The sequence below is a fragment of the Zalophus californianus genome, chromosome X (assembly GCF_009762305.2).
Source record: "Zalophus californianus isolate mZalCal1 chromosome X, mZalCal1.pri.v2, whole genome shotgun sequence".
NCBI classification, from domain to species: Eukaryota; Metazoa; Chordata; class Mammalia; order Carnivora; family Otariidae; genus Zalophus; species Zalophus californianus.
This window is the reverse complement of record NC_045612.1, coordinates 103828911-103837261: the sequence shown is the minus strand read 5'-3', so window position 1 is coordinate 103837261 and position 8351 is coordinate 103828911. Positions and strand designations below refer to the sequence as shown.

Sequence of the window (8351 nt, the reverse complement as noted above, 5' to 3'; positions counted from 1 at the left end):
TAAATTAGTTTCTCTCAATTTGAACTTTGTGGAAATGAAAAAAAAAAAAAAAAAGTTCAGCATGTATTCTTTCGTGTCAGGCTTCGTTTACTCCCAACTTTGTTAGCAATATTTATCCTTGCACTTGTGAGTAGTTAAGATTCGTTCATGCTCGCTGCTCTAGTATTCCATTGCATGAATATACTGTGATACATTTATCCATTTTACCACTGATGGCAATTGGGCACTTTCTACTTGGGGCTGTTACAAATATTGCTACCATGTACATTCTTGTCCCTGTCTTTGGGTGCACTGCCTTTTGACCTGACTCCTCCTTGCTGTAATGAGAAGAAAAATTACGAACTAAAGCAGAAGTACCCCCCTAAAAGATAAGCTCATGGTGCTACTGCTCTTTGGGACTTGCTATGTGACTAATTGTATTTTGAACATAAACAACTGCCTCGCCACAGTGCTTTCCCTCAGGAACCCAAACTCATTGAATCACTTAGCAAAATGACCCCAAGATACTCCTGTTCTCATTTGAAAACCAACTGGATTTCAGTTAGGGATGAAAGCAAAATTTAGGATAAAAATATGCAAGCTTAAAGCCATATAGAACAGCACAGCCAAAAACACTCATTAAAATTACTCATGGACAAAAGAGATTTGCACTAATTAAAATGCCTAGTCACTGTAGAGTGGGTTAAGAGGGAAGATTGACTTAGTACCAAATGGCTTCATTTTATGGCTTTACATCAGACTTTTGAAATATTTTCAGTTAAGGAAATGAAAGGAAGATGGAAAAAAAACACCTCATAAGGAAACATAAAATACCATAGACCTGAGGAGATCCACTATCATCATTATGGCAGCATTTCCAATCACATTTATGAACTGGGCAATTTTTATCACACTTGTTGTTAAGGGACAATTGAGCAGGTGCCATTTTATGAGCTACTAATTCTTTAGTGATTCCCAAGTGGAGGATACACACACAAGTGTCAATTATTATGAGTCTAATAGAAATGCTGTGATTAGGCAAAATGCAAAGTAACATTAATCTCCCCACTGCTCTCTTGAGCAGAGTCAACTGTCAATTTTAGTCCTGAGGAGCTTGGAGACCACCAACATGGCCAGAGGGTTTTGGATTTGTTACATCAAGGACAGAGTGAGCTAAATATTTTTAATATAACTTATAACTTTATAAAACTAGCTCTTAATTTAACATTATAGGAATATTTAAAGATTAAGAAGATTAAGTATGGTTCCTATAACTAAAATACAGATTTTATATGTCAGTATATTATTCTGAAATTTTAACCTTCAAATTCAAAGTCATTTTTAGTTTAGACCAAAAGTCCTGATTTTTATCATGCTACAATTTCAGTGTTTATGTGACTAAACATGGGGGCATTTATTCAGGTGATATGGCATTTGTATTCTCATTTCTCATGACAATCAGAACAGCCACAAATCCTTCTAAAAATCGAAATAATAAATGTGAAATACTTAGTGCCATCATTACACATTTGGCATTTGATAAGGTTAGGTTCCTTCTAGCATATGTTTGTATGATATTGACATATAACCATCATTCACCACATATGGGGGGGGCATAGAAATGGAAGGAAAGGCAGAAGAGGCCTAATACTTATTGACGGCTTCTAATGTGTGAGATAACAAGCTCAGTGTTGTATATGTGGTCGGGCTGATTTAATCCTTTCAGTAATGCTACAGGACATGATTTATTAAGCTTTCTGTGGATTAGAAAGTTGAGACTCAGCGAGGTTAAGTCTCTTGACCAGTGTTACTCTCTAGTGAATGGTGGACTTAGGAGTCAGAACCATGCCTACTTTCCCCTAGTACTTTTCCACTGCATGACTCAGCCTTCTCATTTTAAGCACTGATTCTCCATAGTTAAGGTCCTTCATGTTCTGTGGGAAAGCTTGAAATGAAAATGCTCATGGCTAACCTGCCAGTACAGCAAGCATTTTCCACATTCAAGGTCATTATGTCTCATACCAGTTTTGATACTGGCAGTCTTTTTTGAGAAATCTCAAAAGATGCCTACCACCTTCCAGTTATCGGTCCCAGGGCAAGGAAGCCTCAGCCAGCAGCTACAGGCTGCATGGCAGCCAAGGTCAAGCTACTAAGACGGGACGAGACTGCTACAGTTCATCGTCTCCAGGCCGACACTGGCCCTCAATTTAGAACAGTCTACATCCATATTTCCTTATTCCTTGCTCTCAATTTGCTGTTTTTCCTCTATCCAGTCTCCTCCAAGTCCAGACTATCTTCTAGGCTGCTGCCAGAAATCTTGAGGTTCACAAAATGCACATCTGACCATATCATTCTCCTTTGAAAAATGCTTGAATCCCCATAGGTTAACGACAACATTTCAACTTCTTAGATTAGCATACAGGAATTGGGCCCCTTCTTCCGTCAGTGGCCTTGCCTCTCCCAGTGTCCCCCTACATCCACATATCTTTCTTTCTGATCATCCTCAAATAATGTGACAAGCTGCTTCCTATCTGCAAGCTTTTGTTTATACAGTTTTTTTTACCTTTTTTTTTATTTTATTATGTTACATCAATCACCATACATTATATCATTAGTTTTTGGTATAGTGTTCCATGATTCATTGTTTGCGTATAACACCCAGTGCTCCAATCAGTACATGCCCTCTTTAGTACCCATCACTAACCCATCCCCTCCCCTCTAGAACCCTCAGTTTATTTCTCAGAGTCCATAGTCTCTCATGGTTCGTCTCCCCTCCCAATTTCCTCCCCTTCATTTTTCCCTTCCTACTATCTTCTTTTTTTTAACATATAATGTATTATTTGTTTCAGAGGTACAGGTCTGTGATTCAACAGTCTTACACAATTCACAGTGCTCACCATAGCACATACCCTCCCCAGTGTCTATCACCCAGCCACCCCATCCCTCCCACCCCCCCACCACTCCAGCAACCCTCAGTTTGTTTCCTGAGATTAAGATTTCCTCCTACCAGTTAGATCATATGATACGTGTCTTTCTCTGATTCACTTATTTCGCTCAGCATAATACCCTCCGGTTCCATCCACTTCATTGCAAATGGCAAGATCTCATTCCTTTTGATGGCTGCATAATATTCCTGTGTGTGTGTGTGTGTGTGTGTGTGTGTGTGTGTGTGTGTGTGTGTGTGTGTGTGTGTGTGTGTGTGTGTGTGTATACACCACATCTGCTTTATTCATTCATCTGTTGATGGACATCTTGAACCCTCTTGGTAGGAGGGTTCCCCTTTCTCCACATCCCCGCCAACATCTGTCGTTTCCTGACTTGTTAATTTTAGCCATTCTGACTGGTGTGAGGTGGTATCTCGTTGAGGTTTTGATTTGGATTTCCCTGATGCCGAGTGATGTTGAACACTTTTTCGTGTGTCTGTTGGCCACTTGGATGTCTTCTTTGGAAAAATATCTGTTCATGTCTTCTGCCCATTTCTTAGTTATATCCTTTGTTCTTTGGGTGTTGAGTTTAAGAAGTTCTTTATAGATTTTGGATACTAGCCCTTTGTCTGAAATGTCATTTGCAAATATCTTCTTCCATTCTGCCAGTTGTCTTTTGGTTTTGTTGACTGTTTCTTTTGCTGTGCAAAAGCTTTTTATCTTGATGAGGTCCCAATAGTTCATTTTTGCCCTTGCTTCCCTTGCCTTTCTAGGAAGAAGTTGCTGTGGCTAAGATCAAAGAGGTTGCTGCCTGTGTTCTCCTTTAGGATTTTGATGGACTCCTGTCTCACATTGAGGTCTTTCATACATTTTGAGTCTATTTTTGTGTGTGGTGTAAGGAAACGGTCCAGTTTCATTCTTCTGCATGTTGCTGTCCAATTTTCCCAACACCATTTGTTGAAGAGACTGTCTTTTTGCCATTGGACATTCTTTCCTGCTTTGTCGAAGATTAGTTGACCATAGAGTTGAGGGTCCATTTCTGGGCTCTCTATTCTGTTCCATTGATCTATGTGTCTGTTTTTGAGCCGGTACCATACTGTCTTGATGATGACAGCTTTGTAATAGAGCTTGAAGTCCGGAATTGTGATGCTGCCAGCTTTGCTTTTCTTTTTCAATATTCCTCTGGCTATTCGGGGTCTTTTCTGGTTCCATACAAATTTTAGGATTATTTGTTCCATTTCTTTGAAAAACGTTGCTGGTATTTTGATAGGGATTGCATTAAATGTGTAGATTGCTCTAGGTAGCATTGACATCTTCACAATATTTGTTCTTCCAATCCATGAGCATGGAACGTTTTTCCATTTCTTTGTGTCTTCTTCCATTTCTTTCATGAGTATTTTATAGTTTTCTGAGTACAGATCCTTTGCCTCTTTGGTTAAATTTATTCCTAGGTATCTTATGGTTTTGGGTGCAGTTGTAAATGGGATCGACTCCTTAATTTCTCTTTCTTCTGTCTTGTTGTTGGTGTATAGGAATGCCACTGATTTCTGTGCATTGATTTTATATCCTGCCATTTTACTGAGTCCCTGTATGAGTTCTAGCAGTTTTGGGGTGGAGTCTTTTGGGTTTTCCCCATACAGTATCATATCATCTGCAAAGAGTGAGTTTGACTTCTTCCTTGCCGATTCGGACGCCTTTTATTTCTTTTTGTTGTCTGATTGCTGTGCCTAGGACTTCTAATACTGTGTTGAAGAGTAGTGTTGATAGTGGACATCCCTGCCGTGTTCCTGACCTTAGGTGGAAAGCTCTCAGTTTTTCCCCATTGAGAATCATATTTGCTGTGGGTTTTTCATAGATGGCTTTTATGATATTGAGGTATGTACCCTCTATGCCTATACTCTGAAGAGTTTTAATCAAGAAAGGATGCTGTACTTTGTCAAATGCTTTTTCTGCATCTATTGAGAGGATCATATGGTTCTTGTTCTTTCTTTTATTAATGTATTGTATCACGTTGATTGATTTGCGGATGTTGAGCCAACCTTGCAGCCCAGGAATAAATCCCACTTGGTCATGGTAAATAATCCTTTTAATGTACTGTTGGATCCTATTGGCTAGTATTTTGGTGAGGATTTTTGCATCCATGTTCATCAGGGATATTGGTCTGTAATTCTCCTTTTTGATGGGGGTCTTTGATTTGGGGATCAAGGTAATGGTGGCCTCATAAAACGAGTTTGGAAGTTTTCCTTCCATTTCTATTTTTTGGAACAGTTTCAGAAGAAGAGGTATTAATTCTTCTTTAAATGTTTGGTAGAATTCCCCTGGGAAGCCATCTGGCCCTGGGCTTTTGTTTGTTGGGAGATTTTTGATTACTGCTTAAGTTTCCTTAGTGGTTATAGTTCTGTTCAGGTTTTCTATTTCTTCCTGGTTCAGTTTTGGCAGTTTATACATCTCTAGGAATGCATCCATTTCTTCCAGATTATCTAATTTGCTGGCATAGAGTTGCTCATAATATGTTCTTATAATTGTTTGTCTTTCTTTGGGGTTGGTTGTGATCTCTTTGATTCATGATTTTATTTATTTGAGTCCTTTCTCTTTTCTTTTTGATAAGTCTGGCCAGGGGTTTATCAATCTTGTTAATTCTTTCAAGGAATCAGCTCCTAGTTTCGTTGATCTGTTCTACTGTTCTTTTGGTTTCTGTTTCATTGATTTCTTCTCTGATCTTTATTATTTCTCTTCTTCTGCTGGGTTTAGGCTTTATTTGCTGTTCTTTCTCCAGCTCCTTTAGGTGTAGGGTTAGGTTGTGTATTTGAGACCTTTCCTGTTTCTTGAGAAAGGCTTGTATTGCTATACACTTTCCTCTTAGGACTGCCTTGGCTGTATCCCAAAGATTTTGAACAGTTGTGTTTTCATTTTCATTGGTTTCCATGAATTTTTTAAATTCTTCTTTAATTTCCTGGCTGACCCATTCATTCTTTAGTAGAATGCTCTTTAGCCTCCATGTATTTGAGTTCTTTCCGACTTTCCTCTTGTGATTGAGTTCTAGTTTCAAAGCATTGTGGTCTGAAAATATGCAGGGAATGATCCCAATCTTTTGGTACCGGTTGAGACCTGATTTGTGACCTAGGATGTGATCTATTCTGGAGAATGTTCCATGGGCAGTAGAGAAGAACGTGTATTCTGTTGCTTTGGGATGGAATATTCTCAATATATCTGTGAAGTCCATTTGGTCCATTGTGTCATTTAAAGTCTTTATTTCCTTGTTGATCTTTTGCTTAGATGATCTGTCCATTTCGGTCAGGGGGGTGTTAAAGTCCCCCACTATTATTGTATTGTTGTCAATGTGTTTCTTTGCTCTTGTTATTAATTGCCTTATATAATTGGCTGCTCCCATGTTAGGGGCATAGTTATTTACAATTGTTAGATCTTCTTGTTGGATAGACCCTTTAAGTATGATATAGTGTCCTTCCTCATCTCTTAGTATAGTCTTTGTTTTAAAATTTAATTTGTCTGATATAAGGATTGCCATCCCAGCTTTCTTTTGATGTCCATTAGCATGGTAAATGGTTTTCCACCCCCTCGCTTTCAGTCTGGAGCTGTCTTTGGGTCTAAAATGAGTCTCTTGCAGACAGCATATCGATGGGTCTTGTTTTTTTATCCAATCTGATACCCTGTGCCTTTTGATTGAGGCATTTAGCCCATTTACATTCAGGGTAACTATTGAACGATATGAATTTAGTGCCATTGTATTGCCTGTAAGGTGACTGTTATGGTATATTGTCTGTGTTCCTTTCTGGTCTATGTTACTTTTAGGCTTTCTCTTTGCTTAGAGGACCCCTTTCAATATTTCTTGTAGGGCCGGTTTCATGTTTGCAAATTCCTTTAGTTTTTTTTTTTTTTTTTTTTTTTTTTTTTTGTCCTGGAACCTTTTTATCTCTCCTTCTATTTTCAATGACAGCCTAGTTGGGTATAGTATTCTTGGCTGTATATTTTTCTCATTTAGTGCTCTGAATATATCATGCCAGTCCTTTCTGGCCTGCCACGTCTCTGTGGATAGGTCTGTTGCCTATCTAATTGTTTCTACCATTGTAAGTTACATATCTCTTCTTCCGAGCTGCTTTTGGGATTTTCTCTTTGTCTCTGAGACTCGTAAGTTTTACTATTAGATGTCAGGGTATTGACCTATTTTTATTGATTTTGAGGGGGGGTTCTCTGTGCCTCCTGGATTTTGATGCCTGTTTCCTTCCCCAAATTATGGAAGTTCTCTGCTATAATTTGCTCCAGTATACCTTCTGCCCCTCTCTTTCTTCTTCTTCTGGGATCCCAATTATTCTAATATTGTTTCGTCTTATGGTATAACTTATCTCTCAAATTCTGCCCTCGTCATCCCATAGTTGTTTACCTCTCTTTTTCTCAGCTTGTTTATTTTCCATCATTTGGTCTTCTATATCACTGATTCTCTCTTCTGCCTCATTTATCCTAGCTGTTAGAGCCTCCATTTTTTATTGTACCTCATTAATAGCCTTTTTGATTTCGACTTGGTTAGATTTTAGTTCTTTTTATTTCTCCAGAAAGGGTTTCTCTAGTATTTTCCATGCTTTTTTCAAGCCTAGCTAGTATGTTTAAAATCGTCATTCTGAGCTCTAGTTCTGACATCTTACTAATGTCCATATTGATTAGGTCCCTGGCAGTCAGTACTGCCTCTTGTTCTTTTTTTTGAGGTGATTTTTTCCGTCTTGTCCTTTTGTCCAGAGGACAATAGATGAATGAGAGAACAGAATGTTAACAGGGTAACAGCGACTCCAGAAAAATATAAAAATATGGAATGCTTTATGAATTTGCATGTCATCCTTGCACAGGGGCCATGCTAATCTTCTCTGTATCATTCCACTTTTAGTATATGTTCTGCCAAAGCAAGCACTGTTTATAATCTGCCTGGAATATCCTTCCTTCCTTTGTCTCCTGAGTAAATCCAACTTTGTCTTTTATAATTCAGGTCCAACCATTAAGCCCCAGTGTCTGATTTTTATGGGCTGGTACATATTCCAATAGAATACAATGACGTTACTGAATTAAAATAATTCGACTATGTTTCCCATGACAAGGTAAGCTGCTTGAGGACAGGGACTACAGTTTCAGGAATGTTTTTTTCTGTACGTAGCATGAGAACATGGGCTCTGTATCATGCTTCTTGAATTCAAATCTAAACTCTGCCACTTACTGACTGACTCACTTCTCCGTTCTAAGCCTCACTTTTCTCATCTATGAAATGGAGCATCACCCACTTTGTGGGGTTATTGTTAGAATTAAGTGAGGTTAGCCTGTGTCTGAAAGTGCAGCATCTGCCATATGTTCAATACTCAATAAATGTTAGTTATTACTATGATGACAAGAACAGTAACTATTTAATGAATAATCATTCTCAGTGTATAATAATTAGGAATTCCATAA

At 38.4% G+C, this 8351-nt stretch overlaps 1 non-coding gene across 1 annotated transcript; it reads right to left on the bottom strand.

Moving 5' to 3' along the window:
* Positions 1–7714: 7714 nt before the first annotated feature.
* On the bottom strand, positions 7715–7821 carry LOC113931599. The gene has a single exon (XR_003522766.1). It is a non-coding gene; the product is annotated as a U6 spliceosomal RNA (small nuclear RNA).
* Between the last annotated feature and the right edge of the window lie 530 nt (positions 7822–8351).